The sequence below is a fragment of the Ictidomys tridecemlineatus genome, unplaced genomic scaffold (assembly GCF_052094955.1).
Source record: "Ictidomys tridecemlineatus isolate mIctTri1 unplaced genomic scaffold, mIctTri1.hap1 Scaffold_48, whole genome shotgun sequence".
In the NCBI taxonomy this organism is placed as follows: Eukaryota; Metazoa; Chordata; class Mammalia; order Rodentia; family Sciuridae; genus Ictidomys; species Ictidomys tridecemlineatus.
In genome coordinates this window covers 1068442-1095922 of record NW_027523119.1, presented here as the reverse complement: position 1 = coordinate 1095922, position 27481 = coordinate 1068442, and the positions used below count along the sequence as shown (strand labels likewise).

Genomic DNA, 27481 nt, shown 5'->3' with positions numbered 1-27481 from the left:
CGTCAAAAAGCATCAGCATGTGAGTATCAACTAAATGAGGAACTAATGAGGCCATGGAAAGGTGCCTAGTGGTTGAAATAGGAAATAATTCATCTATCTGACATTATTCCTCCACTAATTTAAAAGCTCTTTCTGAGATATATCAAGTCTCCATTTATGAGTGACTTGGTCTCATGTACCACTGGTACTAAATGTATTATACCAAACATGCTGGAGTTGGGCAACCTATTATTATTTATTTGTTAATATACAGTAATATAGTGTCAATGCTTTTGTACATATTGAAGCTTGACTTGTAGTCAGCTTATGTAAATGTTCCATGTGGTTTTTTTTTTCAAAAAAAGGTTGAATTTATTATTTCACAAAAACATTATGTAAATCAAAATAAAGAGAATAATCAAGTTGTTTCATGGACTGGAAGGTGACTTATTAATTCCCTTTCATTTCCAAACCTCATCAAGCAGTCACTACATTTATGAGGCAAGTCAGCCTAATGCTTGAAATCTAGATAAATTTTAAAATCTTCCATCTGTCCTGTTGAATATTCGAAACATTGACATAAATAAATCCCTTCAGATAGGTGTGAATTTAAATGTTTGCAATATTCTAGCATACTTGAAAAGCTTTTCCCACAGTCATCACAAACATGAGGAAATATTTTAGTATGTTCAATAGGAACATGCTTGTTAACATTTGTATGAAGTCTACTCTGAAAACCACATACTTGACACACAAAGAAGTTCTTACATTTGTCAAAGGTAATTTTGCTTAAGAGGCTGTATTGTCCGTGTTCTCCATTGTTATACTTATCACTTAGTTCTATTAATTTACACGCATGCTCATTTACAACATGGCTATGCAAGTCTTCTGGATCATTTGTTTCATGTTCACAGAACTGACACAAGTACTGTTCATCACAGCTGTGCTCCTGGAAATGCAGGTAGAGTTCACTGCTTGAGGAGAACTGCACGTCACACTGCTCACACCAATACAGGTGATCGCTAAAGTGGGTGTCTGCAATGTGCTGGCTGAGGTTCTCAAAAATTACTGTCCTGTAATCGCAGTATTTACAAATGTAGGGATCTTCTTCGTGTAGTTTGGCATGTTCAATCAGAAGCATATTGGTAGAGAAGCTTTCCTTACATACTCGACACACATTTGAATCGGTACGTTTATGCTTCAGGATCATATGCTGTTTTAAATCAGAAAAATATTTACTATTGAATTCACAAAGTTCACATTTATAGAGGCCACTGCTATTAGCTCTCAGTAAAGGCCATTTCTGCTAAGCAGTCACATTAAAAGCTTGGCTCTTGACAAGAATTTTACAAAGTTTAGCTGGTGGTTCTTCATCAGTTTGGTCTTGGAGGCTCTCAGAGGAATTGTTTTCTGTCTCTATGTCATAATCCTCAGAAATGGCATGCACTTCTACAGCAATGGGGATATCTTCAGTGGTGTGAACTTCTATTGGACTCTCCTCTTGAGTTTACTGGTTGATTGTTTCGGGTGAGTCACACTCATCATCACAAATTTCTACATCAGCAGATTTTTCTGCAGAAAAGGCAGTGTGGTCTATAATTCTAAGCACAGGACAGGGAACCAGATAGTTCTGATTTCTGTTTCTGGCCTTGATTCCATCTGCAAATTTTGGCAAGTCATTTGATGTCTCGGTATCAGAATCATCATCTTTGTTGTCAAAATATTTTAAGTCTGGCTGTCTCATAGAGCAGACACTGTAACAATGATCGGAAAAAATCCCATTGAATCCATCTGCAATTCTGCTTATTCCAGAGGAATCTGAATAACGAGAAGGGTGTAAAGTCTTCCTTTTTCTTTTTTTTAGGATACTCATTCATATCTTTTCAATTTGGTATAATTCTTAATATTTCAGTGAGGAAAAATGAATTGCAAAGTTTCCTCAGGTGGTAAAAAAAATACCTCAATTTTACTGATGAAGAAACATATTCAGTGAAAGTCAAGTCAACTAAGAAATGGCAAAACCAGAGATGCAAATACATATCTTCTGATTCCTGGACATTAAATAACTCTAACTCTATGTGGGTATATCTTCATGGCTAAGCACTGCCACCACCAAGTTACATCTTGTTTCCAGTTCTTTCTTGGCCAACAATTGTAAGGAGGGGAAGGCCATCACCTAAGAAAAAACGTTTCCCTGGGGCCCCAGGCGGCCCAGGCACAGCTGAGGTGGCTGGGGCCTAGCGGGGGCGGAGAGGGCTGCGGGCTGCGCGCCACGCCGCTCAGGCCCTCGCGCTCCAGGGCGCTCTGTCAGGACCAGCCCTTTTCCTCCCGCGTGCCCCAAGCCCAGCCTGCTAGGCTCCAGGCCCAGGCTGCGCGGCCACACTCACCGCCTCGCTCTGCGCCTGCGCCACTCACCTAGGGGCCAGAGGAGAGCTCCATGTGTTTTTAAAGAGTGTGTATTCTTTGGTTGCATATGAAGTCTCTTTCCTATTCGATTTTGGATTTTGTCAGTTTCTCCTTGTAATTCAATCTTTGTTTTATGTTTTTTGAGAGCGTGTTGCCACATCCATATGAATTAAGTTAATATATCTTTCTGATTTAAAAATCTCACTATGATTTATCCTTATCGCTAATAGTGATATATATGATCTATTTTCGGTTTCTATTGGCTAGCATTTACTAGGTATGTCTTTTTACTTCCTACATTTCTTTCATATTAATTTTGAGCGTGTTTCTTACAAAGATTTTTTAAATGATCTAAAAATTTAACTTTGATAAGTTTGAGTCATTTATATTTATTGTGACTAGAAAACTATAAGGATTTTAAAAATATTTTTACTCTGCTTTTTTATTGCTTCTTTTTTCTTATTTCCTGCTTTTAATTGGCTTGGTCAAATCTAGTTTTTTTTTCCCTTATGTGTTTTTTTAAAAAAATTATGAATTCTATTTCACTCTTTTTTGGGTATACTAAATTTTTAAAAATATGCATAAAATATTTAAAATATCCTAAATTTTTTAAAATATGCATAAATTATTTAAAATATCCTTTGGTTTACTAGTAGTTCTTCTAACATCCCCGGTTCTAAGGACCTTGGGAAGCTTTAACTTCCCTCATCCTCTTTAATCTTCACATCATTGTTTATAAGTCCCCTAAAATTAGTCATTGTTATTGTTTTATGCAGGATTAGACTAACCTGTAGTCACTTTTTTTTCTTTTTTGCTCACCGTTGCTTCTTGAATCCTGCTCCTTCTTGGGTTGCATTTGCTCTTCATGGAGCATATCCTAGTATGTCTTTGTATGAGGGTCCGTGGGTGGAAACTCTTGCCATTTGTCTGAAAATAGCTTTATTTTACCTTTATCTTGGATGATAATAATGTGGATGTAAAGATTGGACTGCCAAACGAGCTTTAGTGAGGCATGTTTATAATCCCAGCCCCTTGGGAGGCAGAGGCAGGAGGATCTGGAATTTGAGGCCAATATTGACAACACGGCAAGATCCTGTCTCAAAATAAATAAATAAAAAGTTTGTTAGCCAATATTCTTCTCTGGGCACTTTGATGAAGTGTTTCCATAATCATTAACCTCTTCTTGCTGAGGAAAAGTCTGCATTCACCCTAATTGCTGTCTTTTCTCAGGTTTTCCTTGTTTTTTAGTATTCTGCAGTGTCACCACAATCTATGTCAATTATTTTTCTTTGTCTTATTTGAGACTCATTTAGCTTTTTTCACTCTTCAGGTTCTATGTGTTTTACTAACTCTGGAAAATCTTAACTATTTTTCCCTTTGAATATTGTTTCCCTATCTACCCCCAATTCCACCCTCTCTCAACTTCTCAGGATCATCATTTCTTGGCTTATCTTTTTTCTGCATCTCCAGCATCTTCTACCTCTTATGGTAACTCCCTTGATAAATTAACATGCCCTAACGTCTTTCACCTAAAAATAAAATATAAAATAAAATCTTCCCTTGACGGCAGAACTCTCCTGAGCAGTCTTTTCTCTTTGCTGGAAGTCATAGACAAACTTCTTGATGAATTTGCCTTGACTTCTTTCCAATTCCTTACTGCCCACTTACTCTTCAGTTCCCTTGAATCTGGCTTTTGTCCTCACCAGCCCAAAGACACTGTCATTGCCAAGGTTGGTGATGACTTCATGTAACCGAATCAACATTGAGTGCTTATCTGATTGGACCTCTTTCCAGCATTTAACATGGTGGCCCATTCTGTTCCTAAAGCACTCTTCATTTCTTGGCTTCTAAAATACTTTACATTCTTGGTTTTCACTAAATGTGGAGCACTGAGGCTATGGAGTTAAACTTTTTTTTCTTTGTTTTCTGCTCCCTATTCCTAATATGCTTTATCCTTTAACATAATTTAAATGCCATCTATATGTCAGGGGTAGCCAAAAGTATATCTTTAGGCCTCAGCCCACCTCTAAGTCATCAAAGCTGTGTGAAATCCTTCTTAACACTAACAATTGGGTATCATGGGAGTCTTTAACCTTAACCTATCTAAAGCTGATTCCTTACCTTCTCTCCAAAGATTGTCTTCCCCATCTCAGCAAAGGGTGTTACCGTCCAACTAGTTCCTAGGCTAGAAACTAGGAGTCATTCCTGATTCCTCTCTTTCTCAAAGACCATATGCATTCTACGATCAGGCTGTGGAAATTACTTCAAAATATCCCGTCTCTACTGCCAGCCTCCTGATCTCTGCCTCTGTTTTTCTCAGCTAGACTACTACATAGTATCCAAATCTATTCCACCATTAATATCCTCCATTTTCAAGACAATGATCAAAATGATCTTTTTTAAAAAAATCATCTTTATACTGGCATCCTATAATAATTTCCTATTGTGCCTGGATTAAAACCAAATCCTTGCTCATGAATAAAGTCTTCAAGATCCTGTGTGACTTTCTATTCCTGCCTTCAACTTCATCTCAGTTCCTCTCCCTCTCATTCCTCATGTTCTAGCCATCCTGGCTGTCCACTGCACAATCACACCAAGCTGTTTTGTTCCTGAAAGGCCTCCATACATACCTTCTGCCTAGAATGTTCCCTGTTCCTCTCCCCACAAAACTAGCTCTTCTCTTCTTCCAGGTTACCTTCCAAGAGAGGCCTCCCTGCCCATCCCGGGTAATGCTGGGCCCTTCTTTGCCTCTCTGGCAGTAGCCACATCTTTTTTCCCCCCACAATCATTTATGTACAATTTTTAAGTTATATTTGTATTATATTTAATTGATCTTGCAATCTGAGCAATTTATTAATAACCAACTTTGCCGCCAACTTTCAACAAGGCATTTTTACTGATGGGTGCTTTTAGTACCAGGTTCAATCTCTGTGGGTCTCTGAGTAAATCATGGCATTTGACCTATGTGAAATGCTCCCGGGATGAGTTCCCCCATTCCTACAAGGTGTACTCTGTCATATCTTTGTAGAACATGCCTCCATTTAAATGACATACAACTTTGAGAGATTTTTTTTCACATTTTTCAGAAAGAAAACAGTATGGATCAATTTACATGTGATTAGCTGAACTACCAAAAGATAACTAGAAATTAATTTTATTGCATAGAAACCATGATCATAAGTTGCTTTTTTAAAAATTTATTAACTATTTTCTTTGCTGCTTTTACTTCTCTGTGAGTTCAATTAGGAGGGAACCAGGTTTGTTTTCCTCGCCACTTTATGTACACCCTAGTATGTATATCTAGTATGCATGAATGAATGAAGAAGTCATAGGGGTGCTGTTTTATCTTAAGCTGTGCTCTGATGAACATCTTCCCAAATTGTGACCATACTTGTAGTCCTGATTTTTTTCATTAAAAGCTGTATATAGATCTCCCAGTCTGTTATAAAATAATGTCTTCATTTCTTTTATTTGTTAATTAAGGTTTAAAATTTTCAAGAGCCTAAAAAAAATCAGAACCTTTTCATATAAATTTGTATACCTCCAATATACTGCAGTGGTTCTTGGCTTACCATAGCCACATTTGCTCTGCTCTGAAGTTCTTTAGTGCCAGAGAACAAGTATTTAATTTATTTTGTTTGGTTTTTGTTTTAACTCATGGCTTAATATATGATCCTGTTACAGGAGGACCTGTACCTGATTAGTCAGAGATAAGACCATCCTTACTTTGTGATATGTGGAATATTTAACGACTGGCTGAGCACCAAACAATGAGAACAGCACTTTGGCCAACCAGGAGGGACTTTCAGCTTACCCACTTGAAAGGCACAGCAAGCCCTGCTGAGTATAGACCTCTGGGGGATGTAATTCTATGGGTCCTATTGGTAGCCTGTATTTTCAGTTAACTCCTTTACTTTTTTTTTTAATGCCTTTTTTTTGGAAGTGGCTCAAAGCCTTGGAAACTTTTAATTATCCCATAAACATGTCTTATTTATACCTGGCTGAATACTCTACTGATGGATGGAACAACTTCAGTCAAAAGGGCACAGTAATTGAGTTCTGCCTTCCAGAACTTGCTGAGCTAAATGCAGGTTGTAGCCACTGGCTCAGGTTATCTTGGGCTCTACACACAGTGCCTTGATCTGGGTGATGGCATAGCTCTGTAATCTCACTGTTTCTCCACATTCCTTTCTGATTGGGGCATGGTGGATTAGTGGAGGATTTCAAAAATCAAAGCCTATCTCTACTTTCTCCAGATCTATTTGCAACTGTTCCTCACTAGAAAGAAAAGGGCAGTGGGGATGGCTCCTGCTGAGACCGCTGTTTCTTAATTTTACCCATGCATTTAACACAGGAGACTACCGCCTCCAGATACCTGAATTTGTTGACACTTTTCTTCTCTTTGGAACACAGGTCCACACATTCCGAGGCCCGCACTGGTGTGAATACTGTGCAAATTTCATGTGGGGGCTCATCGCCCAAGGAGTCAGGTGCTCAGGTAGACATGGAACTTTCTTTCTCCATTTTCCATCAGGAAATGTGCAGCCATATTGAGTTAGCAGTTCTCCAGAGCTGGAGACTCTGCCTAGATGAACTAAAAAGTCTGGCTTCCTGGAGGGTTCAAGGCCTCTCTGTACTCAATGGGGAGAATGTTCTTAAGGGTTTGCAGAAATGAAAAGGAATATCTCATGTTTATGCAAGAAAGGAAAAAAAAAACCCTGACAAGTATACTTCCTTAAGACTTAGGTAGACCTCCCCAATAGACAGTAGTCCTTAAAAGAAAAAAAAATCAATGAAATTTTATAAACAGAAAAGCAATACTTGTTTCCCATCCCATCTTACTATAAAAGGCAAGACATAAAAAATATAAAAATACTAGTAAGTATTTGCTACAGGCACAGGTTAAACATTTTCTATTTATCATGTCATTTAGCCTTACCAACAGACCCTAGGGAAGATGCAATTATCTACCATTAAATGAAAAAGGAAATGGAGTCTTAGAGCTCATTCTTAATTGCCTCTGGCCACATGGTGAGTGGTGGAACATTGATTCAAAGCAGCCAGATTCCAAAGCCCAGGTTCAGTATTTTTCTGTCATCAGATCAACAGTGAAACCACTTACCTTAATTTGATATCTCATATTTTCAAAGCAGTTTGAAACCTGGGTGTTTTTCCACTTGGAATTGGAGGCTGACAGGGTACCACACACCTTATTAAGATACATTGAACAAAATGGCATAAGGTTGCCAAATTAATGTGTGAACTGGACTTCCTAATTCATCCTACCATGATTTTTCTGACTATGGGGTTTCCACTAACTTCTTGATGATTTCCTTCTCTCTAGGGTATGATTTTTTTAAATAATTCATATGTGATATTTAAAATCAAATCAACTAATGACACTAGACTAAAGTGATCTTCTTTCCTATATTTCCTATTTTGGTTCTGAGGATCAGGCAACCGCAGTTTTCCCCTTTACCCAGAAAAGGACTTCTCAGATCCTGGTTTGTAGGTACAGCAGTCATCCCTGTAGACAGCGGGAAGGTTCAAGTGGTTCACATGTATGTTGGAGAATTATGCAGACCCATAGCAGATCCCTTAGGCAGGTGGCAAACCAGAGGTGGCCTCTCCAGAATTGTTCAGATACCTAGATTAACACCAAAAATTGCCTTGCCAGGAGTCACGACATAGCTCATGGTCGAACCGCTGAGCCTGGTGGTAGAATATATGAATTACTTATTAATTCAGCTTATCCATCTGATAGCAATGAAAAAAAAATGCCCCTCATTGCTGGTATTATCCAATTGCAGCAGGAAATTGGTCCAAAGTCAATATTATGAAAATGAAACTCTGAACTTCACATTAGCTGTGATCAGCAGCTTTTTTTTTTAGTTTTAGTTTCAGATGAACACAATATCTTTATTTTATATTTACATGGTGCTGAGTGCCTCGTGTATTCTACATGAGCTCTCTACCACTTAGCCACGTCCCCAGCCCAATCAGCAGCTTTTTGGGGGATAAAACTATTTATTTTTATTTTTTTTCTTAATAAAAACACAGTCTCAAATTATATTGTTAGCTCTCTCCATTGGTTATTTTTTGACCTTTTATGTCCACTGAAGATTAGGAAGGCTAAAAACAGCATTAAACGTTAAAAACAGCCATCACGCCCTCAGTTCTCCTTATTTTAAATATTTTTATTTGTGTACAACCAGAAAAATGAAAAATTGTGGCCCATTTGTGTACTATGAACTGAAATGCATTCTACTGTCCTGTGCAATCAAATAGAATGAATAAATAAAACAAAATTAAATAAATAAATATTTTTAATTACCTGGGCCTTATTTGCAGCACATGAAAATTCTACTAGTTTATAAAAGCTAAACATTTTAATATTTCTTATAAAATATCTTCATTTTAATAAAATATTAGTATTAAACTCTACATAGACATGAAATTGCTTCAAATCTTAAGATGAAGTTTATAAGAAAATTAGAATTACTATATGATCCTGCAATTCCACACCTTGACTAATACCCAAAACTACTGACAGCTGGATCGTCAACAGATGTTTGCACATCCATATTTGCAGTGGGGGATGATAGAAGCCACCTAGGTGTCCATTGATGGGTGGATGGATAAACAAAAGGTGACATGGACATACAAGGAGTGGAATTTCATTCATTCTTAAAAAGGAAGGCAATCCCAACACTCATGGACCCTCAGAGCAAAGGCTAAAGAGACCCAGATGTTGTTGTCTTCCAGGTTGGTAGAACTCTTATCTCTCCCTGCTGTGAGTGAATCAGGGTATATCTTCAAAAAAAAGAAGAAACTCTTGATGCATTCTACATACAGCATGATGTGTTTAGAGGACAACATGCTAGATGAAATAAGGCAATTGTGAAATTATAAATAGAGTGTATGATTCTATTCACATCAGGCTCCTGGGGTAGTCAAGTTTATAGAGTCAGCAAGTGGAATGGTGGCTGCCAAGGACTGCGAAGGGTCACAGGATATTGTTTGGGAGGCATAGAATTTTGGTTTTGCAAGATGAAAAAGGCCTGGAGACTGATGGCAGTAATGGTAGTACAGTAAAATACACTTAGAAATGGTTAAAATGGTAAATTTCATGTAATGCATTTTTTACCATAATCTAACAAGAAATTTTAAATGAATTGTAAGACACAGTGAAAATTACTAATGAGTAGCTGGATAGGCCGTATATTTTCTATTACTATAAACACTATTTATTTTATTTGACTTAATATTTACATAATACATACAATGGTCATACTTAAAGTGTTCAGACAATATGCTGAGCACATTCTAGTAATTTAATTGATGCTTCTGATCACATTAAGAGGCAGATGCGGTTATGATCCCTATTTTCTGAAAGTGGATCCCAACAAGAAAACCAGACTGTTCTATTTTGTCCAGGTAGCCAAAATTAACATTCACTAAATACATCTATCAAAATAATATTGGATTTTGTTTAAGCTTTGCTGAATTTCTCATGTTAATAAAACTAAGATGGATTCAAACTGGTGACAATAGACAGAGGTCTCAGCAAGAAAACATTACTGAAAAATGACTTAGAAGTTATTACTGATGATTTCAGAGAAGTTAGAGCCTCTGAAATCCTGGATATGGTTACGTGTTTTTTATAAAACATGTGACTATAATATTTATTACTCTGAGGCATGGTGGATTAGTGGAGGACTTCAAAAATCAAAGCCTATTTCTACTTTCTCCAGAAAGTATGTGTGTGTGTGTGTGTGTGTGTGTGTGTTTTGTAAATAAAAATGTTATTTTTTATAATAGGAAAAACAAGACTTTGATTTGACCACAAGTCACCTGTGAACAACTTTAGCATTAAATTTTTATTTTCCAGAAAGTAGTCTATGTGCCTCTTTACTGTCAGAGAACTTCTGTCAGTGGATGCTAACTGCTAACAAGACTTTTAATGTGTTTATTGAACTTAAAAGCAGCTTGGGATCTTGATAGGAGCTTTATAAATAATTACTCTAATCATCACATTTCATGGTATTGTTATAAACACTCAGGTAGTGCCCCTGGTGTACAGTTAGACACTGTTTCCACACACAGGTGTCAAAATAAGGCAGGTAGAAGGGGAAGTGGCCTCCCAAACCTGCCCAGCGGGGAGGAAGGGATTGGGAGGGAACTCTGGGCAAAGATCCAGGAAAGGCAAAGAGAGTTTCAATGGTAATGGGTGCCCCAAACCAAAGACAGTAACTCTGTCTTCCACAAAAGGAGCATCCAGGACTTAAGAAAACAACCGAGCATAAGTCCTAGTGCCCTTTATTAGCCATTATCAGCTTTGAAAACCCAAAACTCAAAAGCCCAATGTGATCCCAAAGAGTCCAAGTCCAGAGAGGAAAAATGTACGTAAGCAGCCTAATTACCTAAACTATCTCAGCAAGGTGTCTGTCTCTTCTTATGGTCCAGCAACAGAGAAATCTTAATAAGAAAAATGCAGAGTTTTCATCAGAGTTTTGTGAGTTAAGATGAATCTCATACTTCTTCTTCTAGTAGAAACTCTCACTTCTGAATGAGATGGATGTTGCAGAGGAATACATCAAACCCTTGGGTGTGGATGTTACTATTTGGGGCAGTGTATAATTTGTGTTGGGCATTGACAAAAGGACCAACCAAGACTAATGTGGCTTCTTTGTTTTTAGACTGCGGATTGAATGTGCACAAGCAGTGTTCCAAGCATGTGCCCAATGACTGCCAACCCAATCTCAAGAAGATCAAGAAAGTGTACTGTTGTGACCTCACCACACTCGTAAAGGCTCACAACACACAGAGGCCTATGGTGGTTGGCATATGCATTTGGGAAATTGAAGCAAGAGGTTTGGAAAATACTTTTTGTTGATAATACAGTGATTATATTTTTGCAGTTTATTTTCCTGTTGTCAGGGAAACAGACTCACTCTACTATCATTTTTGGGAAAATGAACTAACTGCACACATACAGAAACACATTCACGTAGAGGATAAAATAATTCCTACCAACTCTCTCAATTTCCGTTTCCTCAAGCCATGCATGTATGCCTTCAACAAATGTTTACTAAGCATCTACTATGTGCTAGAGATTAAGGATCTGAAAGTCTCCATTCTTGACTTCAAGAAATTCATATTACAGTGTGGAGAATCAGAAGGGCAAATACCTATTGTGGGTGTCCATATTTAAAGCACCATGGGGTCACTAAGGTTGATGTTTTCATCATATTTGAGGATAATTAAGAAAAGTTATGGCAGGGAGAGTTTTGAAATAGATCTTAAAGCTGGGCATGATGGCATATGCCTGTAATCCCAGCAGTTAGGAGGCTGAGGATCACAAGTTCCTGGATCACAAGTTCAAAGCCAGCCTCAGCAACTTAGTGAAACCCTGTCTCAAAATAAAAAAATAAAAAGGACTGGGGATGTAGCTCAGTGGTAAAGCACCCTTAGTTCAATCCCTAGTACCAAATAAAAAGGAAAGATGTAAGGAAGAAAGGAAAGGAGGGAGGGAGGGAAAGATAGAAAAAGGAGAGAGAGATAGATCTTAAAATGTTCTTCTATTAAGTAATACAGAAATTATTGATTAACACATACATGTACTACCATATAAAATTCACTTCTAATATTGATTCTGTTTATTCCAAAGAAAAGATTTCAAAGATTATAAAGATCTATGTAATGAAAAATCAAGTTGACAAGAAAAACAGTAACATTTCCCCCCCGCAAAAATTCCTTTATATTTATGCTAGAGTGATATTTCCTTTATTTTTGCTTCCTTTGGTCACTATTTAGTATCAAATATTCAGGACAAAATGGACCAGGTCTGATGGGGAGAATTCGTGTTGCTGAATATAATTTGCATAATTGATCGGTGATTGTATTATATTCCACTACATTGGTATCCATTATTGTGTCCAAATTGCCTAGGTTTCTATTCATTGGACAATGAGTCTATTCTTTCCAAAACAAAGCAGGACATTGTAGCTTGTTATCTCAAGACTTTTAAAGATAGGAAATGATCCTGCTTCTCCTAAGGATGAAAGCTATAATCGGTCTGAAAACTGGCTCATTTAATCTCAGATTGTGAGAAATGCCTCCTACCTTTTCACCACTGTGGCTGTTAGAATTCAATGAATGCTTTGGGATCTGGTGAAGGTGTCCCTTGCAAGGGCTGGCTAGCCCAAGAGAGGAGAGGCACCCCAACGCTGGCAGAGATAAGTGGCCCTGGGTCCTGCTGTGTGAAAGGCACTGCAAATTTAGGGTCAGAGCCTACAGTCAGGGCAAAGGACAGGAACTTGGTTTCATTGGAGAAGCTGGAATCCTGCTACTTTTCTGAGTAACTTTAGGGATCCAAAGTTCCTATCATGACTGACATTCAGGGGAGAAAGACCGTGGGGAGAATAGCACTAAGCCTACCCAGTACAAAAGAAAGAGTGGCCCAGATTGGAAATTTATTCCAAGAAACTACACAGGGATTGGAGCTGCAGATGATAGAAGCCTTCAGGTATAAGCTGAATCCAGCAGTCATCTAGAAGAAATTCACATGACACCTTCCCACCTGCATGACCACCACTACCCACATGACCCTGAGCTGAGATTAACTGCCCATTTGAACGTCTATTTCCTTATTTATAAAGTAAGTAGAATCAATTACACTTTATAAGGTGGTTGTGAGGATTATATGAGTTGATACATATAACAGATCTAATATAGTGCCCAACATACAGGACCTGTGTTACTTCTTGTCACCTTCTCCCAGAATGATCAACCTCTAACTCCACCTCCCAATCTGCCTGTCTGACCCGATTAGCCCAGGTGTTTCGGTGCTGTCAAGAGATCCTGAATAATATCGTCTTGAACAAGACAGACATCTGTTTACCTCTCCAGGAACAATCCAGGCTGTGGTCTAGGGCTAGTCAGACAGCTCCCTGGGGGCTGCAACCCAGGACCTGCACCTGCTGCTCTGTCCTGCTTGGGCATTGCCCTTGTCTTCTCCCCCTAGTTGGCTGCCAGTGTCTCATCCTCATTCTAAGCAACAGGATGGGGGAAAGGACAATCTCTTTCCCTTTAAGGTCACAATGCAGAGGCTGTACACATCGCTTCTGCTCTCTCTGCATTGGCCAGAATTTAATGGACATTGCAGTGGATATTAAAAAAAAAAAGATTCCATCACAACAGAGAGATGGGAGAACAAATATGAAAAGGACAGCCAGCAGCCTCCTCCATTCTGACAAATTCCAACCCATCCTTCACGACTTTCTTCAAAGATGAGCTCCTCAGTGAGGCCTGCCCAGATTCCTCTCCTGTCAATCTGCAGGATCAGTTGCCCAGCTTTGAGGCAGCACCTGTTCCAGCATTATTGAGATAACTTTTCCTGTGCCATCTAGAACAGGATGGCACCCCGGTTTCATTTATCTTGTGGGTTAACTCCAGTTGATGAGCAGTGGCAACTGTTACTGAAACAAAAGAGCTGAGATTAACTGAGAACATATGTCAAGGCCGCAGGAGAGGAGAAGGGCCCATATTTATGCTACATAGTGTTTTTCGTTTCTGATGCAAAGCTAATATAGATTCTTTCATATGGTGTATAGAATATAAAAAATGTTTACCAAATTAACAAAAAACAGGAGCCTATATGTTAGTAATCAAGAGTTTGACAGCCAGGCACAGTGGCACATGCCTGTAATCCCAGCAGTTTGGGAGGCTGAGGCAGGAAGATTACAAATTCAAAGCCAGCCTCTGTAACTTAGTGAGGCCCTAAGCAACTCAGCAATATCCTGTCTCTAAATAAAATATAAAAAATGGCTGGGAATGTGGCTCAGTGGTTAAGTACTCCTGGCTTCAATCCCTATTACTAAAAAGAAAAAAAAGTGTTTGACAAAAGTATATTGCATGAAGTATACTGCAATGGAAGCTATTTGTTTGGTTATTTTTTCCTATAGTTATAGTTTTGACAGCAGTTAACTTTTGGCATATGAATTCTGAAACCTGGATATTTATTTATTTATTTATTTATTTATTTATTTATTATTTATTTATTTATTATTTATTTATTTTAAGATACTGGGGATTGAACTCAGGTTCATTAGACCACTGAGCCACATCCTGAACCCTATTTTGTATTTTATTAGAGACAGGGTCTCACTCAGTTGCTTACGGTCTCATTAAGGTGCTGAGTCTGGTTTTGAACTCGTGATTCTCCTACCTCAGCCTTCCAAATCACTGGGATAATAGGCGTGCGCAACTGTGCCTGGCTCTGGTCCTCTATTCTTTCTGATACTTTTGATCTGATACATCACCCACTGTGTATATACAAACAGCCTGCATTTTAGAACCTAACTTAACAAATCAATAAACTTGAGGAGTGGAAACCAAGTCTCTTTGACCTAAATACACAGTGATGAAGTTTCCAAAACCAGTAAATGGAATTTTATTTTTTTACATCTGTTTGTATGATCAGTTACCTGAAGGCATAATAATGAAATCAATCATGCTTAGTTATTCAACATATCATCTTACGATCACACATAAAAAAGCCATAAAATGTTAATACCTCCAATAGAATCAGGATAATATGCATTACACACACATAAGTGTGTATATGTATCCAGCACAGTGCCACATACAGCATAACCCATGGAAGAGGTCAGGGTTTCGACTCGGTTGCTTCCCTTGGTGAAATGGGTGTCCAGCAAAATGATGAACAAAGGAAGTAGGAGACTATGGTTAATGAGAACCTTAAATTTGGGGGTTGCTTTGTAAAGCCAGGCAGGAAGAAGGCCAGATCTCCATTGAGATCCCCAAGCAAAGGGACACAGACTTACATGGAAATGGGACTGGCAAGTCCAAGTTCTGACTCAACTGTGTGTGCCATAGAGATCACTAATAATATTTGTTCATTTACTCATAGTACATAGTGTACATTTAAAATTAGTCTTTTTTAAAGATATTTTGAGACACTGAGATTAAAGTGTGTTTGTCTCCTTCCTTCCCTTTCCCTCCCTCACCCCCCCTTCCCTCCCTCTGTCCCTCCCTCTGTCCCTCCCTCTGTCCCTCCCTCCCTACACTCTACAGGGTTAAAGTCAGAAGGCCTTTACAGAGTGTCTGGGTTCACTGAACACATTGAAGATGTCAAGATGGCCTTTGACAGAGGTGAGTTTGTGCTCTCTTGAATGCCATCTGACTTATGCTTAGCACTCTTCTGATGGAACCAGACTCATTCATAGTAGGAACCGAGCTTCAGAACTACTGAGTGTTATTCTTCAGGAAGCTGAGCAATGATGCTTTAAAAATCTCCCAGTTCTCTCTCTCTCTCTCTCTCTCTCTCTCTCTCTCTCTCTCTCTCTCTCTCTCTCTCTCTCTATCTCTCTCAGGGAAGTGTTTCCTTAGAAGCTGTGGACAGGTGACCACATGAGGAGGAAGTGAGTTTAACCATTTGAAAGCCAGCCAGTCCACATGGCCCTGGAGCACTCCTCTGCAGGCCCATCTCAGGATCTTTTTTTCTCTTCTCTCAAAACTCCACAAAAGGTAGCATAGGGATGAGAGTCACCAGCGCTGAAGGAGGGAAGCCAGGGGACATTTAGGAGGTACCTCCTCTGTTATTTATGATTACAGCATACAGTTCCCAGTGCCTATCATCTCTTAGGTCAGACATAGGCCAACCTGGAGAACTTGTTAAAAATACAGACCACCAGGGCCCACCTTGAGGACTCATGCTGAAATCTGGATGAACCCAAGTATCTAGATTTCTAATAAACAATCCACATAATCCTGGTACAGCCAGTCCGGGCCTGGGGTGCCTACTGGATAGAGTATGGTCCACAAGGTCTTCCATGATGTGGCCTCCCTATCTGCTCAGGCCAATTTCCAGTTCTTCCTCCATATTGGACCTTACATACCAGCCTCCCTAAGGACACTTTACATGCCATCAAGGAGAAGCACCCAAGCTCACATGTTCTGTCCATCTGGAATGTGTGCACATTTGTCTGGCAAACACCTGTGAATCATGAGTCAAGTCTTCTGTTGTTCACGAATCCTCTCTAGCCACCCAATGCTGACCTGAGAGCTCTGTTTCCGTCCCCTGCATCGCTGTGTGCTCATGTCTCCAGGGAGCATTCCTTCTTCTTGTAACTGACAAGTTGTGAGTTCTCTCTAGCTGGAACTATTCGAAGGAAGCATCTCTTTTCTTCTTTGATTCACCAGAGCCTAACTGTGTTCGCCCCATGTGAGATTCTCAATAAATGTTTGCTAAATATGTAAATGATGGGATCAATATGGTATATATGGCAGGAAGAAGGTTTTACTATTGTCTCTACATCCAAGAGCTGTTTTGTTTCCAGAACCAAATTTGCTGAAGCATTTGTTCATTTCATTTTCCACACAAAAGATGTTCATAGTCCCATGTGATCAAAACATTTTTTCATGTCTTTATACATGATTTTTTTGCATTACAATTCATATTACACATATATACCACAATTTTTCATATCTCTGTTTTTATATAAAGTAGGTTGACACCAATTTGTGGCTTCATACATGTACTTTAGATAATGATGTCCATCACATTCCACCATCCTTGCTAATCCCCTGCCTCCTCCCTTCCCCTCCCACCCCTCTTCCCGATCTATAATTTCAAAACTTTTTTAATCCAAAAAATTTCATAGTCAGTGATAGTTTAAATGGACTGGTATTTACTAATGGTATAATAAAAAGTAAATATATAAATGTGTGTGTGTGTGTGTGTGTGTGTGTGTATACCAAGAATGATTGTAAAACGTGCTAAGAAATACAATCTCACCTATACATGAGGTGAGGTTAAAGTTTCCCAGATTGAAGTCCAAGGGGCTAAGTGAGCCTGAAAGAGACAGAAGTAACTGAAGGAATTCAACAATTAGTTCATGTACATGACCTTCAAATCCAAGTTCAAAGAATATTGATGGAGATGTAGTAGAACTGTTCATTGGTGTATCTTTCTTTTATTTTCTCTCTTTCTTTCCTTCCTTCCTTTTATCTCTTTCTTTCTCTCCCTCTCCTCCCTCCCCCCCCACCTCTCCTTCTCTCTTTCTCTCTCTCCCTCCTTTCTGTGCATGCCTTCACTTTGTGAAATACGGTCCTCATCAGGACTTGGATTGCTGGCTCTTTTTCAGATGGGGAAAAGGCAGACATTTCTGCCAACATCTATCCAGACATAAACATCATCACTGGAGCCCTGAAACTGTACTTCAGAGTACCCGTCCCTGTTATCACGTATGACACCTATTCCAAATTTATAGAAGCAGCAAGTGAGTATTGAGAACTATTTTTTTATTTGTACGAGACTTTCAGTACATTGCTTTCACCCTCAAGAAAATTAAAACTCAGAACTGTTGAAATTATCGCCTGAGCATTTTGCCAAGTGGGCAAAACACTACAGTTAATAGAAAACCAGGCATAGCTCACCAGCTGAGCTGGACCAGCACTAAGCCAAGTCTGTGGGGCAGAAGCTGGGTGCCAGGCAGTTCTGTCTCTCCTAGTCACTCCCTGTATGCTGAGAGCCAGCACAGTCAGGCCCATTCTATTGTTGAAAACCTGAATACTTTTGTAGTTAAAAAAAAAATCAGATGTTCTCCAAGGAGAGCCGTATCCATGAGCTCCTTGCATCCTCTAAGCAGAATCACATTGAGAACAGATTAGAGTCACATCCAAGTTTTGCCCATTAATGGTCTTCAAAATTAATAGAAGGCCAAGGATAAACTATGCCAAGTATCACGCTATGACCTCTCACCCATTGGCACTCATCCTTCCTCAGCCACCGTGGCTCATTCCCTGCTTCCCACCAGGCCCACTGCTCTTAGGAGAGAGCAGAATGAAAGCAGAGGGAATGTCAGGGGAGTGGCTATGTTTTCCTAGGAACAAGTAATAATGAGAAAGGGGAGAGGCATGACACAGAAGTTAAGCCCACTTTGAGAAACATTTTTTTGGTTCACCTTTTTTTTTTTTAATCTTTAATGGTTGAAAAGTACAGTTTTGTGCTTTTAAATATAGTAATGAAATACCTGATAGGAAGATACAAGGGCAGATTGAGATTCACACAAGCTGTACTTTCCAGATGAGTTTTTGCCCTGCTCCCTGTTAAGACCGTTCCTTCCTGGATTCTGGTGGTCTTAGGCAGGGAAGGCTGGGTACCTTCTAACTCAGGAGGAATGGAAAGAAAGCTTTCTTTGACTGTCTGTCAATACTGTTGGAGACCCATACTCCAGAAGCATGTCCTCTTCCTGGCATGTGCCCAGTATCTACGTCCTAACCTGGGCTGTACACCAAAGTAGACCCTGCCAACAGTTTAGTGATAAGTGCCATTAATGCAGGCTGGGTTGGCTGGCCCACCTGACAATCTACTTGCATTGAAAGTGTATTTAGTGGGCTGGGATTGTGGCTCAGCGGTAGAGCACTCACCTCGCACATGTGAGACCCTGGGTTTGATCCTCAGCACCACATAAAAATAAACAAGCAAAATAAAGGTATTGTGTCCAACTACAACTAAAATGTATTTAGTGATTGATGCCTGCCAGGGAGAGACTTACTAGATAATTTCAAGGGCATAACACCAGAAGTGATATAGTTTAGAGTTTGTGTTAGTGAGATCCCCGACAAATCTAGTGTTCAGAAGGGCAGCGTAGTCTGCATGTGTCCCACCAGATTATAAGCATTCTCCTGGAATCTGCTCCTGAAGGATGAGGACAGAATCCACCATCTGGACCACCCACATCATGAATGTTCAACAAGCCTGTGGTGCTCAGCCCAGACTTCCTGTAATGAGGCAGGACACAAACTGACTCATTTAAGTGAAATAGTATCTGAAATTACATGACTTTGTTAGACTCTCCCCATTTCTGGATAAAACAAACAAAAGACTTCTTGTTAGCTCTCTGAAAACTTTAATGGTACAATGTAACTCTGCACTCATGGCTTCTGTTTGATCTTCACAGAAATCTCCAATGCGGATGAAAGGCTGGAAACAGTCCATGAAGTGCTGATGCTACTGCCTCCCGCTCACTATGAGACCCTGCGGTACCTAATGTTCCACCTCAAAAAGTAAGCAGATGCCTCCTCTTACTGATCTGCTCCTGGGGGCAGTTAGTGCCTCTCTGATGCACAGAATGAGCAGGTGCTTCTTGAAAGTGGACTGTGCTGCCTCCTGGGGCTAGCCCCACACATGGCTCTAGGGCCTTTGCTCTGGGTCAAAAGCTGTTTCACGTACTTTCCATGTGTCATTCCTGGGAGGTGGGTACTGCTGGGAGCATTCACTGTCAGAGGCCCTGGATGAATTAAGGGTTTGTTTGAGCCATCTCAAGGCAGAGGGGTTACTCTTCTGAGAACTCTTAGTGAAAACCCCTTATGCAAGACCACTCAGTTTATGCAGATACCCTGCTCATTGGCTCAGACAGTCATGGGTTCAAAGACAGCAGCCCGGAAGTAGAGGCAGTGGGCATAACCTGCTAAGCCCCAACCAGGTTGTGTTTGTCGCCTCATCCAGTTTTCCTCAGGAAGTTCTTTACACTGGATCCCATTGGTTCCTACCCATTTAAATAAAGTGTGGGCTCCAGTTTGTTGTCAGATCCAGTCTCAATTAGAGCTGGATCATCCAAACATGCCCCCATTTTTCACTTATTTCCATGTCTTGCTTTATTTCTTAAATTTCTCATAACTTTAATATTTCTAATCCGACTCCACCCTCATTCGGGGAAACTGAGTAACATCAGTACACATTGGATTCAACAATGGATTACACAGTGGAAGACACATCAGATTTCTGAATCTTAGAGAAGTGGCTAATCCAGAGACGTGAACCCAGCTTTGAAATCCAGGAAGAATGAACCAGAGCCTACTCTCTGTCTTAACTACTTGTCTACCCTGCCTCCATAGCTGCATCTTTCTCCAACACAAGTCTTGTACATACTTCATCTCATCTTCCATCAAGTGCCCACACTAACCCCTGATGCCTGAACCAGTCTGTCTTCTTTCAGAGCACATTTCCAACATGATCTCTTGTTTTTGTTTTTCTGTGTGTCTCCAAGTAAAAAAATTCCCCAAAACTTAGTTGCTTGAAACCATAAAATCAATTATCTCATAGTCTCTATGGGCCAGGGATCTGGATATGGTTGAGCTAGGTGCATCTGGTTCAAGGTTCTTAATGAGTTTGCATTTGAACTGCGAGTCAGGCTGCAGTATCATATATGAAAGCTTGATGAGACAAACAGTCACTTCCAAGTCACTCAGAACATTGTTGGCAAGACTCTGTTTCTCAAAGGTTTTTAGGCTGAAGGCTCACTTCCTCACTGGATTTTGCTGGAGGTCACCCTCATTTCCTTACCATGTGGGTTTCTCCATAGGCAGCTCACAAAATGCTAACTGACTTCCTTCCAAGCAAGCAAGCAAGCAACCAAGGGCACCCACAATGAAAGACGGTCTTTTTGTCTTTTTAGAAGTGACATCTCATTGCTTTTGCTATATTGTGTTTGTTTGAAGCAAGTGACTAATTCAAGCCCATACTTCCAGGAGGCAGGGACTGTTGGGGGCTATCTCAGATAGGATCTACCACACACTAAGCTATGTATGTGGAAGCCTGCAGGTGGAGATGTTTGGATGTTTACAGGATATTATAGCCTTTAGTTTCAGACTCTTCCCTTTAAATCTCTCTTTCCTTTCTTGTACATTTATTATAAGATTAACAAGTTGATATTTGAATATTGGAGGGATCAGTGTGCTTCTATGTGTCTCTCCCTGTTTGTGGAAAATATATGTCAGCTGCCCTTTCTTAGATACAATGGACCAAAAAGTGCATACAGTGTCCAAATTACAGATCCACTCAGTAAGTGAAAAGAAGCAAGTGGAGAATATTGTATAAATTTTTCTGCCTTATAAGATTTTTGCTCAGATCCAAGGTGATCAGAGACAGTAACATAAAGTTCAGAAGATTCCTATTTTGATGAGTTTACTGAATGTAAGAGTATAAATAATTTTTGGATATGTAATAGATTATGAATGCCACATCTGACTTTTAGCTGCAACTTGTTTCTTTCATTTCAATTAATATCATAATTAATTATATGATAATAACACTTTGTAAAGCAAAGTGTCTCTATCAGGAAGAATGCTGGCATCTCCCAGCTGAACTGTAAATGTCAATAATTTCAGGGTTTTATTGTGATGGGTTTGCTAAACATTTTAATTGATCAGGTATAGTACTTAACCTCATAGGGTGATGTGAGTATTTTGATCCTCTATCATGTCCTCATTCCTACTTTCTTCTTAGCTTTGCTGCATGAAAATGATCCAAACTGAGTTGACTTCCTAAAATAATATTAAGTGGCTAATCCTAATGATCTCTCAGGGAATAGTCAGAAAGGGATAGCCTCTAGTACAAAACCTAAACACATTTTAATTATCATTTGCTCTGCCTTGAAGAACCTTCTTTTCCTGAAAGCAAGAATCTGGGAGATAGTGATTCTATTGCATTAGGAAGGAAGGAAGCCAACTTTGGGGTTTGAATTTCATTCCTAAAGGCTCTGCTATTTTTATTTGTATGTCAAAATGATGATTTTCAATTCCAACGATAATTAGTGCTCCAGACCTCATTTTGTTGGAACTAGTAATAATGCCCAACCGCCTTCCAGCTTGGTCACCTCCAAGGAGTTCCACTGTCCCATAATAATGGCCTGGTTACATTCTGCAAGCAAGCATTCTCCTGTGGCACCAGCCCTCCCAGCAGACAGGAATTGCACTTAGCTTCCCATTCTGCAGCTTACAGGCCAATAGGGAGTGACAAGGAAAAAGACTTCCATAGATGACCTATAGGCCAGTTGGTAATCCTCTACCCCTCCAAACCAATATTCCTTAAATGATAGTTTCATATTTATTTAGTGAGAAAGGCTGATTTTCCATTTTTTAAAATTGTGTCTATACTAGATTCATATGTCACTCACTTCCACTGGCCGAAGGCAACATCAACAATTTAAAATAAAAACAAATCGGAAAATTGCCTATTGAAAAATGCCTTTCTACCATTCTGATTCACAACTTGCTTTTGCAATTTCCTGAGCCAGAGATAGTCTTGGGATTTAAGTATGTAATCAGTATGGAAATTCATCCGCATGTCTACATGACGTCTCTCTGTGTATTTGTTTTGCAGGGTTACTATGAATGAAAAAGACAATTTCATGAATGCAGAAAATCTGGGGATCGTGTTTGGGCCCACCCTGATGAGGCCTCCTGAGGACAGTACTCTCACCACCCTCCATGACATGCAGTACCAAAAGCTGATTGTGTAAATTTTAATAGAAAACAAAGATGTTTTGTTCTAATCCATCAGGGAGATGAGCTGAATGGCCCCAGCCCTATCCAAGTTGATAGAGCTAAAGAAATAAACATTTCTTACACTTGATTTACTTTTCAAACAAGTGACAGAGTTTCCTGGACCACAGTGGATTGCAGAGTCTAGTACTGTGTCTTATAGACACGTCCTCCTCCACATGAGAACAAGGGTGAGGGCGAGAAAAGCCCCTGGCCTTGGGTCTTTTGCTGTGCCTCGTATGTATGTCTGTTTTGCTGGAAGAGTGATTAATAAATCTTTCTTTAACTTATTAAAAAATGTAACTTTTAAGCTTCAGTCTTATCAGTAATAAAAGAGAACTTAATTCATAAAGGTACTTGATACAGTTATACATTTTCCACTTACAAAAAAGAAGACAATTCTATATGTTAAATGTTAAATGAAACCTATATTGTAAGATGTATTTTTATTTTAGCTGCAAGAATGTTATTTTATTTTAGCAAACAGAACTCAATGCAGTGCATTGATTATTACCCTGTGTTCCTTGTCCCACGTTCTTGCTGTGATATCCGGAAGAAGTTGACCACGAATGCAGTATTACCTTGACATACCTCTGTCCTTATCAGAGCTTTTCAGTGAAATTTCACCTTCCACATGTGTCCCTGCTTTTGATAGTTTTTGCTCTTAAGCACTGGCATTCTGCTATCATGTAGTGTAGGTTTATAGCAATTATAGGATGGCCTGAAGCATCCCCATATTTTCTTTCCATAACAAAATTTTGAATTCCCAAAGTATGTTTTGAAATTGGTCATGGTCCTTTCATATTATGTGTGTATAGCCTCGAACATGCAGAATGTGTCTGTTTTACATAAAACAATTTGAGGACACAGGATGTTATCTGGGCCATGTAAACAGTTAGCCCTTTGCTTCTTTCCTTTTGGCCAAGCTTTTAGTACTCATACCTTAATGAAAAGTGGAGATTTTTTTGTCACATTTCAGTATTGATGCAAAGTGAACCTGAAGAATAACCATCAATTATTTGTATTTTTGTTTTATAAACAAAACTATTTTTAAAGTAAGAATGAATAGATTGATTTTTGCCAGCTATACCTTCCTCCTTGAGAAAAGTAGCCCTGTTTGGAAAAATTTCATGATTTTATTTCCATAGTTCCATCCTATTGATTATATAGATCTTTAGCGTGAGCCTTTCCCACCAAGATTTCTATATTTTGTAATAGAGGTGAAATATTTAAAACATCAAAAACTGTAAATCTAGATTTGTTTTTTAAATCCAACTGCCATGTCTTTCCCTCTTATTGTCTGAGGTGATTCATGAAATTATTCACAAGTCTCATTTTGGAGTGGCCAGAAGAGAATCACTGTGTGTTATGTGGTGTGAAAGGAGGAGCAGAGTGTGTTGTCCTGGGGAGTCCTCAGGGTCCTGCAGATGGACAGATGGACTCTATTTGCACTTAGGGGTCAATATAGCTTGGCCTGGTCCCTGCTATTGGCATTCCTCTCAACTGTACAGATTTGTTTGTTGTAGCTTATGTACTTCTTGGTACTGTAAAAAAATTATCTGGAAATGGTTTTATTTTGTGAAGTGAACAATACTTTGTAATTTATGATAGTGTAAATGGAAGGACAAAACATTACATGTATTAAATTCTTCTGTCTATCATTCTGGTGTATTTTCAGGGAAGTGGTATCTGGGTGAGGCTGGGGGAAATTTTTCAGAACCTTGTTCCACATATTTGGTGATAGATTTTTCTATCATTAACAACCCATGAGAGAAAGCAGAAGTGGCTCATAAAGTCCCCACCTGGCTGACCCACTCCTCCCCAGCTTCCTTTTTCTCACCCACTTCCAGGTGAGAGCAGCTTCCCACTGCTCCATCTTCCCTTTATAGAAGGCTCCATTGAACTTGTGCCCTGCAAAGAGAGGTAGAGTTTAGAGAGAACTGCTCTACATCATTTAGGAGAGAAGAACAAGAATTTTGAAATCAGAAAGGCCCTCGCTGGAATTCTTGATCTGCCTGTTACCAGCTGCAGATGACCTTGGAGATGAGTTTGCTCATCTGGCAAATTGGGGATAACATTGTGATCCTCACATTCTATCAGTAATAGTTATTCCTCATTATTATTTTAAGAGTCATGACTTAGAATGAGGAAGAATATAACATGGGGGCAGGCATGAAAGAAGCACGAGAAGAAAAGGATTTGTCCAAGGTTAAATCTAAGTCTAAGTAATATTAAGAGATATTACAACATGCTCTATAAAATACAGTGAGGCTCACTCTATCTGGTGTGCTTCCAACACTCGATCCCTCTGCTTCTCTTTAGTATGAAGCCTGCTTATCCACACCTGCCTCCCCACCATCTTGACATGGCTCACTTTACTTGGTCTGAAATTCCTGCTATTATAATATCTTTGATAGTTAGACAGCAAAGGAGGCAGCACCGTTCCCAGGATTCCACTATGGTATGTCCACCACTGAGTTTTGGGGGTCAGGGAGGGATGGAGGAGACCATTATTCTCTCCTGTTAACAAACTGATATTTCAGATTTCCTGGTCATGATAGGGGTGCTGTAAAAGAGGATAGTCTATAACAAAGAATGAAATTATGGCATTTGCCAGTAAATGGATAGAAATGGAGACTATCAAGCTAATAAGCCAGTCCCCCCAAAAAACAAAGGCCAGATATTCTCTATGTGGATGATAACACACAACAAATAAGGGGTGGGAGGGAAGAATAGAAGTTCATTGGAGCCAGCCATGGTGGTGCAAGTCTGTAATCCCAGCAGCTTGACAGGCTGAGACAGGAGGATCATGAGTTCAAAGCCAACCTCAGCAATGGCAAGGCACTAAGCAACTCAGTGAGACTCTGTCTCTAAATAAAATATAAAATAGGGCTGGGTATGTGGCTCAGTGGTCGAGTGCCCCTGAGTTTAATCCCCAATACAGAAGAAGAAGGAGGAGAAGGAGGAAGGAGGAGGAGGAAGAGAAGGAGGAAGGAGGAGGAGGAGAAGGAGAAGTTGTTCATTGGATTAGACAAAGGGGAATGAAGGGAAGTGGGATGGGAAAAGTAAAGTCAGTAGAATGAACTGGACATAGCTTTCTATGTTCATATATGAATACACAACCAGTGTAACTCACATCATGTACAACCACAAGAATGGGATCTTAGATTATGCTCCATGAATAAACAATATGTTAAAATACACTCTACTGTCACATATATCTAAAAAAAACAAATATTTTTTTTTAAAATGGGGGCTGGTAAAGGATTCAAGGAGAGCAGCCTAGAAGGGCAAATGAAGGAGAAGAAGAAACAGTGTAAAGAGCATTGGAAAGAAACACCATGGAAGTGAAGGGCTGCTGGGCTGTCTTGACCCCACTGACAACCAAATCCATGGCTTATACATGCCCAGCTTTCATCAAGCCCCAGAGTATAGTCTTTCATTTTTAAAATGCAGCATTTGTTCATTTTCAACAAATATTTGTAAAACATTTATTAATGGGCCAGGAACTGAATACTTAGAGTCAAGAAAAAGGCTTATCTTATGGGAAGAATTAAATAATACGTTTGATCTGGCTATAGAGAGGAAACTGGTCATGTTAAAGGTTTTGAACTCTAACATAAGGGGAATGGGAGCTCCTAATGTTTTCTTTTTAAATAAACTTTCAGTTATGGAATGGGTTTATATTTAGTTCTTATGTAGCCCCTTAACAAACTTCCCTTGTTATGGTTTGGATGTGAGGTGTCCCCCAGAAGCTCACATGTGAGACAACACAAGAAGGTTCAATGGAGAAATTATTGGGTTGTGAGAGTCTTAACCCATCAGTGAATTAATCCCCTGATAGGGATTAATTGAGTGGTAACTGAAATGGTGGGATGTTGTTGGAGAAGGTGGGAATTGGGGACATAGCTATTGGGTATATATTTGTATCTGGCAAATGGAGACCTCTTTCTCTGCTTCCTGATCACCATGTGAGCTGCTTCCCTCTGCCACACTCTTCTGCCATGATGTTCTGCCTCACCTCAAGCCACAAGGAATGGAGCCACCTTTCTATGGACTAAGACCTCCAAAACTACAAGCCCTCAAATAAACTTTTCCTCCTTTAAAAGTGGTCTGGTCAGATCTTTTAGTCACAGCAGCACAAAAGCTGAATAAAATCCTACACAGCCTCAGTATATCTACCAAGACTAAGAAAACAGCTGGCACACTACCACTTGCTAAAGCCCAGACTTCATTCAAATTCCATGGGTATTTCTGTTAATGTCTTTTTTGTGTTCCAGGACACAACCAAGGTCACCACATTGCACTTAGCATTAATGGGTGATATGGGACAGATGGTACAACCTGAGCTACACTGTTAAAAGATGACTTATTGATGTGTAAGAAGGTAGGGAGTGGTGAGGGCAGATGCAGGGGGTCACACGTACATTGGGATGGAGAAAAGAACTTGATATTAAAGTGATTTTAGAGGTAATCAGAATTTACTGATTTACTGATAAAAACCTATGAAATTTTTATGGGTCAGCAGGCTCACAACTTTTGGAATGGTCAAGGTGACCCCTCCCCACCTCATGAAAAAATCCCAATGTAGCAAGGTCAATATACGCTAATATCTCATAGATTCTACTTCTTAAACTCAATTATTGACTTTTAATAATGGGACAATCATTAACCTATAAGAATCTGTAGGCCTATCAGAAAAGTTTTGCTGCACATAAAATAAATCTCTAATATAAAAGTCTTA

General features: G+C 39.4%; 2 pseudogenes across 1 annotated transcript in view; one reads left to right on the top strand and one right to left on the bottom strand.

Annotated features, from left to right (window-relative positions):
* LOC144364689 (beta-chimaerin-like) overlaps positions 1-24398 on the top strand; it is a 36149-nt pseudogene extending 11751 nt beyond the window's left edge. The window contains exons 2-7 of the transcript XR_013433311.1: positions 6799-6883; positions 11085-11258; positions 15484-15561; positions 17556-17690; positions 19374-19479; positions 22577-24398. The product of XR_013433311.1 is annotated as a beta-chimaerin-like (transcript). The remainder of the gene's footprint in view (positions 1-6798; positions 6884-11084; positions 11259-15483; positions 15562-17555; positions 17691-19373; positions 19480-22576) is intronic.
* LOC144373760 (zinc finger protein 639 pseudogene) lies at positions 326-1856 on the bottom strand (annotated as a pseudogene).
* Positions 24399-27481: the final 3083 nt, after the last annotated feature.